Genomic DNA, 12,288 nt, shown 5'->3' with positions numbered 1-12,288 from the left:
CGGTGGCCGCCAGCCACTTCCTCTGGGCCGTCAGGTGCCACGCGATGCTGTACCCAGAAGATACCAGGCTCCCCGTGTGATGACCCGAAGCCGTCTCAGCGGCTCAGCCTGCATACATGCGTGCGCGCCCACACACACGCACACACACGGACACGTGGACATTTGGTGGATGGCCGGTGCCTCAGCCGTTGCCAGTCGTCCCTCCGTGGTTTGGGGTCCAGCGGGGAGGTTCCTGGTCTGTGGGCCTGGGCCCCTCTCTGGACGAAGCACAGCCCGTGTGTACTGAATCTGCTCCGGGTGGGGCTGACCCACAGCCTGTGCTCCTGGTGGCGTCTCGTGACTCGGCCTGAGTGGCTCTGAGCTGCCCGAGGGGTCTGTGGCCGCAGGGTCTTGGCCGGCCCTGGGTACCTTCCGTGGTGCTTCTGCTGTTCCTGCCACAGGGCACTCAGCTCCCCAGGCCAGAGCCGCGTCTTCATTTGTTCAGATGACGAGATCGGATGTATTACCGGGCCAGGGATATTTTCAGCCAGTCTGAGCTTGCAGTCCTGTAAGCCAGGGTTTTAGACCTTATCTCCTAGACCAGCTCATGCCCCTCAGGGTCTCAAGACAAGTTTGAAGCTGTACACTATGACTTTTTTAGGGATCTTTTATTTTGAGGGCCTAAATTTTTTATTCGAAGTCTTAAAAATGTTGAGAATTCTACATTCCCTTCACAGCCTATCAGTGAGGTTCATATAAAGATGGTGACTTTTCCCCTAAAAAAATCTTCGAGTAACATCGACATGCCGGCAAGGTTCATCACCTCATCCTAAAGCCATGTCCCGTGGTGTCGAGAGCCCACAGGCCTGCCTGTGAGTCCGGGGCGTGAGTCCAGCTTCGGGGCGCGAGTCCAGCTGGAGAAGCGCAAAACTGGCCATAAAGGTGAGTCACAAATTGTGTAACTGCAGGCATCTGGGAATAGCAAACCAGGGAGCACGGTGGTCACCAGCCTCCTTGGAGCCCCTTTCTACACGTTTCTGGAAAGGTTCTCCTCTGGAGCTGTTTGCACATGGCAGTGTGAGGAACCAGGCTGGATTCCAAGAACATTCGCTGGCCTTCCCATCCTCCAGGTTGAGTCAGCTGGAACCCTCCTGCGTTTCATTGTCTGTGTCCCCAGGCCATGGAGGATTCCTCCCCTCCTTCAGACAATGGAAACCTGTCTCCCAGCAGAGAGCAGACTCGTGGGAGCCTGGGGATTTGGCAAATCTGGATCAGACCTGGACCCAGGCATCTTCTCCGGCCTGTTCACAGTTTAAAGCAGCAGGCGCTCTTCCTTAACTTGCGGCTCCGAGCTTGCCGCACAAGAGCAGAGATGTGGTGAGGTCTCAAGGGCTGCTGTGAGTGGCTGTGGGAGGTGGTACCCTCAGCAGCAGCAGTATTGCCGCCTTTGAAAGGGAAAGTCTCTGACCATGAAACCAGAAGCCGGAAGATGCGTTTCCTGCAGTAGTGTAAATGTCGTTGTTTTAAAGTGACAGTTGTTATTAAAATACATGTTCAGTACAGAAAATACCAAAAAGTACAAAGACAATACAAAGCTCTGGGCATCACATCAAAAAATGGGTTACCAGAATTAACAATCTTTTGGTATTTTATTGGTACACTTATGGATCATTTAGGATTGGGTTAACCTGTAAGGAATAGAGACCTGAGCAATACTATCTTAGGTAAGAAACTACCTATTTCTCACCAAAAAGAGAAGAAGTCCAGAGGTGGAAAGTCCAAGGCTGGTATGTTAGAGTCATCAAATCCTCAGGGACCCAGACCCCTGTCCACTCTGACATCCCCAAGGAAGTGGCATTTGTCCTCATGAGCTAAGATGGCTGCCAGAGTTCCAGTCATCACAACTGTATTCCAGGTGGCAGGGTAGAGGAAGAGTGCCCTGTCCCTTTTAAGTCTTCCTAGAAGACCCATTTAACACTTTCACTTATGTTTCATTGGGCAGAATTTAGTCTCGTGGCCACACCTAGCTTCACAGGAGGCCAGGAAATGTAGTCTTTTAGGTGAATAGCAGTGAAGCTGGCTAAAAGTTAGGGAGGGGAAGAATCAGCATTGTGTAGGCACCTAGAAGCTTCTGTGACAATGTATACACTTTTTCATCTTTAAGTTTAATTCTTTGAATAGGTTCAAAAACTTATTTTTACTTGGCTCAAAAATGTAAAAATTATGGAAAGATATACAGTGAAAAGTCCCCTGTCTGCTCAGTCATCCCTCCCCTCCCCTCCCTTCCTCTCCCCATACACAATCTCACTGGTAACCATGTTATCAGTTATTTTGTGTATCCTTCCTGAGTGTCTTATACAAGCAGGTGTGAATATCATATGCTCTCCATCTTTTTAACCTGAAAGGTGTCAGGCTAGGCACATCTTCTGCATTTTGCTTTTTGTTTTGTTTTGTTTTCCCTTAATGATGTATCATGGAGACATTTTCCCGTCAATACAAAGAGCATTCTCACTTTTTGTTTCTGCTGTCTGGTGTTCCACTGCGTGAGGGTAGCATAAATTATGTATCTGCTCCCCTGGGGAGGGGTGGGGTGGCTGGATGATGTGTCGTACAAACCAGGACCCTTCCAAGAGTGCACGTGGGGGTGTCTGTTGCTAATTACACTGGAGCAGAGGTGTAAACTGTCCCAGGCAAACTGGGGCACGAAGTCACCCCACAAGGATGAACATGGGGGTGTCAGTCGCAGTGCTTTGCAGTTACAGCAATGCTGTACATTTTAATATGCATGTGCATAGATGGGTTCATCTGAATAAGTCTCACATATGATCACTGGGTCAGAGGGTGCCTGCATTTGTGCTTTGGGTAGAAACTGCCACTTTGCCTCCGTGGGAGCTGGACTGGCTTCTCTCATCATTACAGCTTGGCCCACAGAGCATGCTGTCAGACCGTTGGATTTTTGCCGATCCTAATAGGTAAAAAGCGGCATCCGAATTTAGTTGTTTTTTAAAATTGTTTTGGCCGTGCTGCGCGGCATGTGGGATCTTAGTTCCCCCACCAGGGATGGAACCCGCACCCCCTGCATTGGAAGCGCGGAGTCTTAACCACTGGACCACCAGGGAAGTCCCTGAATTTAGTTTCAATGTGCATTTTGTGAATGAGGCTGAGTATGCTTTAAAATCCTATTTGTGTTCCTTTTCCTGTGACTTGCCTTTTCGACTCCTTTGCCCATTTTTTTCTTACTGAGTGTTTAGAAATCTCATCTTGGAGCTTTTGGTGCGTTAGAGAGATGATGCTGGTGATTTGAGATGCAGATAGTTTCCCCGGCTGGTTGTTTGTCTTTGCTTATGATGGTGTGTTGGTTTTTGCCACGTAGGAGTTTTTTATTTTTATCTATTCTTTTATGCCTTTGGATTATAAGTCAAAGCCCTTCCCTGTTCCAAGGTTATAAAGGAGCCCTGTTATGAAGGAGTGCTCCAAAGTTTTCTTCCAGAACTTTCTTCTATTTTAAATCCTTGGTTCATTTGGGATTTATTGGGGTGTTCTTGTGGGGTATGGATGCACATGCTTTTGAAAAGTATATTTACTTTTTTTCCATAGTAATACAAGCTCATGGTTTAGTTACCTCCATATTTATAAATAGTAACTTACACTGCCCTGTATTCACTTTATCGATTTTAAATGTGCTTTTTTATGTCACATGAGAATTTTAAGTCCTGCACCTTCACCCCCACATCCTTTGTACACAAATGCCCGTCAGATCTGTCCACTGGGTAGCGGGTACTGGGTACTGGGATTTGACCATGTTCTATTTCTCTCCTTGTAAAAATGAATTAACTTTTCCTTTTTCAATAAGTGACCTGATTTAGTCACTGTGACCCCCTCTTCAAAAGTATAAAAACCAGACAGATTTGGGGTTAAAGCGTGGGAGGGGGGGAACTCCTTATTTTTTTCTGCAAAGCATTTATTTTTTCTAACTACTCGCACAATCTTATCGTTTGAAATAGCTGGTTGCGTTTGTCTGTGAATAAGTGGTAACCTGGTGTTTGTTTTCTTGACTTGAATGCTTTCACTGTTGCATCTGAGCAACCCTGAGCGTCATCTGCAAACATTCCACGTGGCTCTTCTGTGCCAGGTGCTGTGGCTACAATTGTGAATGAGACAGACTCGGCCCAGGCCCTTTTGGAGGGCCACGTTCTGATGAGGGAGGCAAGCGAGAAGGAGAGGAATATACAAGATGACGGTGTAGATAAGCACTGGGGAGAAAAGCAGAGCAGGGGGAGAAAATCGGGTGACTGGTGAGGGCAGGTGCTGTTCTAGGAAGGATGGACAGAGAAAGCCTCTTTGAGTAGGTGACAAAGTTTGAACAGATACCTGAAAGATATGAGAGGGAGTCTTATGAAAATAGGGGGGGTGGAGCTTGATAGACCAGGAACAGCATGTGCAAAGGCCCTGCGGCAGGAGCATGCCACTTGTGTGTGGAGGGGGGCGTGTGTGTGTGTGTTGGGGGTGTAGCAGGGGGGCCAGTGTGGGTGGCAGAATGTGGAGGTGACTGTCTAGAAGCGGGAAGGGGTAAGAACCTCCCAGGCTTGTCAGAAGTAATTGGAGCGTTCTGAACATGGTCTAACTTACATTCTTAAACATTGTCTTTGGAAGTCAAGCAGAGAAGTGATTGTGGTGGGACAAGAGTGTAAAAATAAAATAAAGCAAAAATAATAAAGCCTGGCCAGGAGGTCAGGTGAGCGCTGTGGGAGCTCAGACAGGATGACAGCAGGGAAGATGGGGAGGAGTGGGCAGGTTCGGATCAGCTTTCAAGCAGAGGCAGCGTGCGCTTGAACCGCGTGTGGGGAGGGGCATCTACGAGGAGCGCGGGCGTGTGAGCCGGGCATCTGCTGAACCTGCGCTGGCGAAGGCCGGGGGAATGAGCGTCAGCCTCGAGACACCTTTTCGACAGCCAAGTAGAGAAGTTGAGTAGATAGGAAACTACAGGCCCCTGGAGCCCAGGAGAAAAGAAGAAAACCGCGAGATTACGGTTCCTGGTCCTCCAACACGTAGCCTCTGGGGAGGCCGAGGGGCATCTTGGAAGCCAGCGATTGGAGAAAGAGGAAGTGGTGGACCAACGCTGCGAGAGGTTGCGTAAGACGAGCACTGAGAGTAGACCATTGGATGGGGCAAGATGTGCGCAGCTGGTGACTTTACAAGATGGTTTCAGGAACGAGCGGGACCCACGGCCTCAGAGGTGGGAGAGAGGACACAGGAGGAAGTGGGGGCCCGAGACCTCGCTTGGGAGGGGGTTGGTGTAAAGGGCAGATCGCGGGAAGGGATGTGAGGTTAGGGAGGGATGTCGTGGTCAGTTTCTTTTTTTTCCCCTGAAGGATGGAAGGATGCAGCCTATTGGCCTGCTCGTGGGGGCAGTCCGGAGCCGGGGGCAGGAAGCAGCCGGCTCTTGGGCAGCAAGGGCCCGGGCGTCGGGCGAGGCCGTGCATGGGGAGCGGGGGGGAGCGCTGTGGAATCCCACGCGAGCTCTGGAGGCCGATGTGCGGAGGCCCAGGCAGTGGCTGTTTGCCAGCCTGGGTGGACATGTGTCTATTTTCACAGCTGGTGCAGCTGGACGAGGCCCAGGAGATGGGCTGCGGGGCGGGCGGGAGTCTGGGGGTGGGGGGACGGCTGAAGCAGACCTTCTGGAGGTGATTCGGGTACCAGTAGTGACTCTGAAGCACGATGACGAGGGCAGAGGTGGTTCATGTGGGTCGGAGGGAAGAGTGTGGACCAGGGAGACAGAGGCGGAGGATTCACGGAAAGTCATTGTTGGAGCTGCCGGGAATGGCGACATGTGGGGAGAGAAGGGCGGGGATGGGGCGCGGGTGTGGGCGGGACACAGACTAAGCACCTTCCTGGAAGTGGCCGGAGCGGGTGGCCGCAGGGAGAAAGGCTTCCTTACTGCGCACGTGAGCCCAAATCCGCCCCTTCCGGAGAGAGCGTGCGGCAAGCAGCCCTGGGGAGGGTCGGGGCACACGGCCGCTTCCCTGAGAGCCAAGAGGGCGACGGGACGCTCAGAGAAGAGGCCGAGGATTGGGGGCATTTTCTGGTGACACCATGAGTTCCCAGTGGCCCCCAGTGGTAGAAATTTGGGGGTCAGGAGGAGGCGGCCGTTTGGGTCCGGTGAGGGGATGCTTGAGCTGGGTGGGGACCACAGCATGGGCAGTGCAGGTGGCCTCCAGCCAGAACCCGGGGAGTCGGGAGGACCTCCAGCAGATCCCCCAGGAGGGCCCAGGAGCCCCGGGCGGACCCCGCGATGAGCCGGGCCTGCCCTGCATCCCAGCGAGGATAAGCACCAGACGTGCTGATCTCTGCCCGGCTCCTGGGGGCCGGCCTGATCAGGGGGCCTTTCTTCGTGCAGGAGGCTGAGAAGCATTTGCTCAGCTCCTTCCATCCTGTCTCAGCAGCCGCCGTGGTGCCCGCCGTGGTGCCCACCCCTGTCCAGCAGCACCATTCGCTGCAGCCGGAAGGTCTGTCTACACAGTGGAGTATCACCCAGCCTTTCAAAGGGAGGAAATCCTGAGACGTGTGCAACGTGGATGAACGTGGAGGGCCTTGTGCTGAGTGAGATAGCCAGTCGCAGCAGGACGAGTACTGACGAGTACTGTATCACTCCACTTGTACGAGGTCCCTGGAGTCGTCAAATCCACAGAGAAGGTGGGATGGGGGCTCCAGGGGCTGGGGGAGGGGGAGGAGGAGTTATTTAACGGGGACAGAGTTTCAGTTTTGCAAGATGAAGAAGCTCTGGTGGTGATGGCTGCAGAACGATGTGAATATACCTAATGCCACTGAGCTATGTAGGCTTAGATGTGGTTAAAATGGTTTAAAAGTCCATGTGGGGAAACTGAGGCTGCCCTATGGCCTCTGGGCCACACATCAGACCAGAATCTGGCTCCTGACCCCAGCGCAGGAGGAGGGATGGGGTGGGTGGTGACTCAGGTGCTGAGCGCCCAGGGGCCACCCGGTGCCCCTCAGGAGGGACATGTGCTCCCTGGAGACACCTGGGTCCCCAGGGTGGTAGATGCAGCGGGCGGGGTGGCACCTGGGCAGCTGCTCAACTCGTGAACGCTCACGACGGCAAGCCCAGCCCTGCGGCTCTCCCTGACCCCAACCTCAAGTGCTGGACCTCAAAACTATCATTAAAAACAGCCCGATTCTTCCCTTTAGAGAAAACAGCATCTGCCGAGCTCCCTAATGCTCACCTGAGTGTTTGTGCCACTCGGCCAGGGCCCCACAGCGCTTGTTGGGAACCCGAGTCTGACCCACAGAGCAGAAGAGGCTGAGAAAATTCTGAACAAGACAACAAAGGAAGACAGGTATCAAGACGCCGTAAAGACAGTGCTTTCCCAAAATGTGGTACCAGCTGGGAAGAGAGGGCAGTAGATTCCTTCATCAGATGGGGGTCCAGAGATGCTACGGCTCAGAATGGGCACCTGCGCCCTGAGCTGGGGGAGGATGACATCCCCGCGGGGAGGGGGGGGCACCTGGCCGCTGTGTCGGGATTGGGGGCAGCTTAGATCCATCCTCCTCGAGGGAGACACAACACCCAGAAGAGAGACGGGCACGCTTCACCACATAAAATGAAAAGCTCTGTTCAACAAGACACCATAAACAAAATTAAGAGATTAAAAACAGACTGGGGGGGAAAACAGGCTGAGAAAAAGATTTGCAATACATCACAGGCAATACCCAACAGTCACTATGTAATAACCATGATACAAAGAGCTCCAAAAAAATAAGACAAACAATCCAGTCAAAGAAGGGATTCACAGGCAATGCTTAGAAAAAATGAGAAGTATTAGTAAGAATGAAGGGAAGGTTGACTCCCCTAGAAAGTCATGTAAAATAAAGCAATGATGACCTCAATATTTACTTATCCGATTGGAAGAAACAAAAAACGGTGGTGATGTTCGGTTTGGGCACAATTATGCAGAAATGGATGCTTTCATACACTGTTGGTGATGGATGAATAAACAGGATCTTTCTGGAGAGTGATTTGGAGATGTTAGTATGTTAAATCTTAACATTAAATGTTAAATATCAATATATAAACCTCTGATACAGTGTTCCCACTTCTGGAAACTTAGCCCAGAGAAGTACTCATGGATATTCAAGAAGAGCTATGGACAAGAGTAACAGCAAAAATAATGGGAATAAAGTAGGAATTTCCATGAACAGAAGAGTGATGAAAACTAAATTGTGTGTGTCCAGTAGTATGGAATACCGGGCATCTTCAAGATAGACTGGGATGAATGTGTTGTTAGAAAGATGTCCGCGAGACAGTTGTTAAAAAACAGGTTTCTTGACCATGTGGGTGGGGTGAGTCTTACTTTTATTTTTTTAAAATCTATGTATATCAAAAAAACAACCCAATCCAAAAATGGGCAGAAGACCTAAATAGACATTTCTCCAAAGAAGATATACAGATTGCCAACAAACACATGAAAGAATGCTCAACATCATTAATCATTAGAGAAATGCAAATCAAAACTATGAGATATCATCTCACACCGGTCAGAATGGCCATCATCAAAAAAATCTACAAACAATAAATGCTGGAGAGGGTGTGGAGAAAAGGGAACCCTCTTGCACTGTTGGTGGGAATGTAAATTGATACAGCCACTATGGAGAACAGTATGGAGGTTCCTTAAAAAACTAAAAATAGAACTACTATACGACCCAGCAATCCCACTACTGGGCATATACCCAGAGAAAACCATAATTCAAAAAGAGTCATGTACCAAAATGTTCATTGCAGCTCTATTTACAATAGCCAGGACATGGAAGCAACCTAAGTGTCCATCAACAGATGAATGGATAAAGAAGATGTGGCACATATATACAATGGAATATTACTCAGCCATAAAAAGGAACAAAACTGAGTTATTTGTTGTGAGGTGGATGGACCTAGAGTCTGTCATACAGAGTGAAGTAAGTCAGAAAGAAAAACAAATACCGTATGCTAACACATATATATGGAATCTACAAAAAGAAAAAAGAAAAAAAGAAAATGGTCAGAAGAACCTAGGGGCAAGATGGGAATAAAGATGCAGACCTACTAGAGAATGGACTTGAGGATACAGGGAGGGGGCAGGGTAAGCTGGGACAAAGTGAGTGGCATGGACATGTATACACTACCAAATGTAAAATAGATAGCTAGTGGGAAGCAGCCACATAGCACAGGGAGATCAGCTCGGTGCTTTGTGACCACCTAGAGGGGTGGGATAGGGAGGGTGGGAGGCAGGGAGATGCAAGAGGGAAGAGATATGGGGACATATGTATATTTATAACTGATTCACTTTGTTATAAAGCAGAAACTGACACACCATTGTAAAGCAATTACACTCTAATAAAGATGTTAAAAAAATAAAAATTAAAAAACCAAAGATAATAATAGTACCTATATCATAAGATTGTTGTAAACATTGAATAAAATAAAATACGTAAAGTACTCAGAAAAAAAATAATAAATCTGTGTGTGTATACATGCATATGTCCCAGTTCACTAATTCCAGGTTGCGTACCCTCTTCACGTTTTCACAGGATATGTCATCACTAGCATTTTTGATTCTATAATATATGGCACCATATTTGTATAAGCACAGAAAAATGTCTGGAACAGTACTCAAAACTGTGCACCACGGGGGTGGGGGGCAGGATTAGGGAGGTTGGGGAGGGCACTTTTACTGTCTTAAACACGTCTGTGAGTTTAAATTTGTACTGTGAGCACATGTCATTTTTGCCGTGTGTGAAAACAACATGTCAACAGCAGAGGTACCAGGTACAGACCTGGCCATGGTCAGCCCCACCAGATTTCATCCTGAGCCTCTGGATGGCCGGTTTTACTCTTCAACCCTGGACAACCTTTATTCTTAAGGGGGTGGCAATTCTCCTTCCGTGGTTTTTTCATTTTCCCCAGAATCCAAGCTGTCACCCCCCGACAGCAGGAAGAACAGAGCTGGAGCTCTGTGGAGTGGAATCTGGAGCAGGTGCTGGCGGCCTGCTGCGTCTGTGGCCTGTGCAGAGTTAGGACTTCTGTCCTGGACCCTGATTAACAGGAGGTTGGAGAGGGAAGCGACCTTAGAGGGCACTGGATTCAGCTTTCTCATTTCATGATTTCATCCCTGAGGAAACGAAGTTTCAGAGACGTGAAGCGATGGTCCGAGTCCTGCAGGGAGAGCTGGCCCTGCCCTGGAGACTAGGCTTCAGGGTTCCCAACCATCGTTCTCTCCCATGGGGTTCTGCTGAATGTGTGAGCCAGGAACTAAGATCCCCTTGACCCAGTATTTGTGTAGCTCTGAATTCTGTAGGACCCTTTGACGCAAGTCCCAGAAAACATGCACAACGGTGGGGACATTTGCAGGGGTATTGAACAAGAAGTCCAGATGTAGTTGTTCTCGGGGTTGTTTGTGCTGTTCAAAGATGTGATCAGGGACACAAGCCCTTTCCTCCATCACCTTCAGTGTGTTGGTTTTCACATCAGCTTTGTCACCTCACGGTTGCAAGGTGGCTGCCATAGCTGCAGATACATGTTTTCACAAAACAGGGGCCAAAGCAGGAGGGGAGGGAGGAGGTCGGAGCCTCACTGCCTAATCCCCCTTCCTTCCTGTTGGCCAGGGTTAGTCACACGCCCATCCCTTAGACCAATCACTGGCAAAGGGGAAAGGGGTCATTTGATTGGCTTCGACCACGCCTGATTCATCCTCTGGGGCGTGCATATCACTGCCACCTGGGATTCTGTTAGCAACCCAGAAAGGGGGCGAGGATCAGTACTGCCACCTGCTCCTAATCCTTGGTAGTGAGAGAGAAAATCCCCTGTAATAACTGCGCCCAGCCGGGACATCCACTCTGAGTGCTTTTGGAGAACTTGCTGCCCCTGTTGATACGTAGGCAGGTGGTACTGGTCATGCCTGATGGAGGCTGAGGGGCTTTGTTGTTATTATGGCTACACTGAGAGTTCACATGCCATCTGATCTGTTCATTCATTCATTCATGTATTTAAACGGTGACTTTTTAAAATTAATCAATCTATTATTTTTGGCTGTGTTGTCTTTGTTGCTGCGCGCGGGCTTTCTCTAGTTGCGGCAAGCGGGGGCTACTCTTCGTTGCGGTGCACGGGCTTCTCATTGCGGTGCACAGGCTCTAGATGCACAGGCTTCAGTAGTTGTGGCTCGCGGGCTCTAGAGCGCAGGCTCAGTAGTTGTGGTGCACGGGCTTAGTTGCTCCGCGGCATGTGGGCTTTTCCCAGACCAGGACTCGAACCGTGTCCCCTGCATTGGCAGGCGGATTCTTAACTACTGCGCCACCAGGGAAGTCCCTGACCTGTTCATTTAAAGAGTATGATTCTATAGTTGTTTAATGTATTCATAGAGTTGTGCAACCACCATCACACTGAGACTATTTTTATCAACCCAAAAGGAAACCCTCTACCCTTTATCAGTCAGCTCCAAGTTTTATTTTTTGCTTAACGTTATTTCACAAGTATCCTTTCCTGTTGCCTGACACTCTTTTTTTTTTTATTAATTAATTTATTTTTGTCTGCATTGGGTCTTCGTTGCTGTGTTTGGGCTTTCTCTAGTTGCAGAGATTTCGTTGCGGTGCACGGGCTTCTCATTGCGGTGGCTTCTCGTTGTGGAGCACTGGGCTCGAGGCTCGCGGCTTCAGTAGTTGTGGCACGTGGGCTCAGTAATTGTGGCGCAGGGCTTAGTTGCTCCGCGGCATGTGGGATCTTCCCAGACCAGGGCTCGAACCCTTGTCCCCTGCATTGGCAGGCGGATTCTTAACCACTGCACCACCAGGGAAGCCCCTGACACTCTTCTTAACTACCTGGTCAGGTGACTGCAAGCAAAGCACGTGGGGTGGGGGCCAGGCACGCCCAGGTGTGCTCTGGAATGACGGTGTAGGCGAGGACCCCGGAGCATCATGGAGTGGGGTGCGGGGACCCAGGGCAGCGATGGGGGTGGATGCTGGGAGCAGGCAGTGAGGAGGGACCACCAGCGGCGACTTTGGGGTGGAGAGAAGCGAAGCTCTGGAGGCAGAATCGGCAGCACCGCGTACGGATGTGTCTGTGGGGGAAGGACGGGGGAGGGTGTCAGCACCCGTCCCCCCGGGGTGGGCGAGGCTGCGAGGGGCGGCAAGGTCAGTCACTGAGTCCCGGGGCGGGGGTGGGGTACGGGCCTGGGCAGAGCCGAAATTGTACCTGCTGGGCTTGGGCCCGGGCTCTCCTGGGGAGACCGACAGGCGGCAGGGGGCGCAGGCCGGGCTCTCCGGAGG

The sequence above is a fragment of the Balaenoptera physalus genome (assembly GCF_965194825.1).
Source record: "Balaenoptera physalus genome assembly, chromosome: 20".
NCBI lineage: Eukaryota > Metazoa > Chordata > Mammalia > Artiodactyla > Balaenopteridae > Balaenoptera > Balaenoptera physalus.
This window is presented reverse-complemented; position numbering follows the sequence as displayed.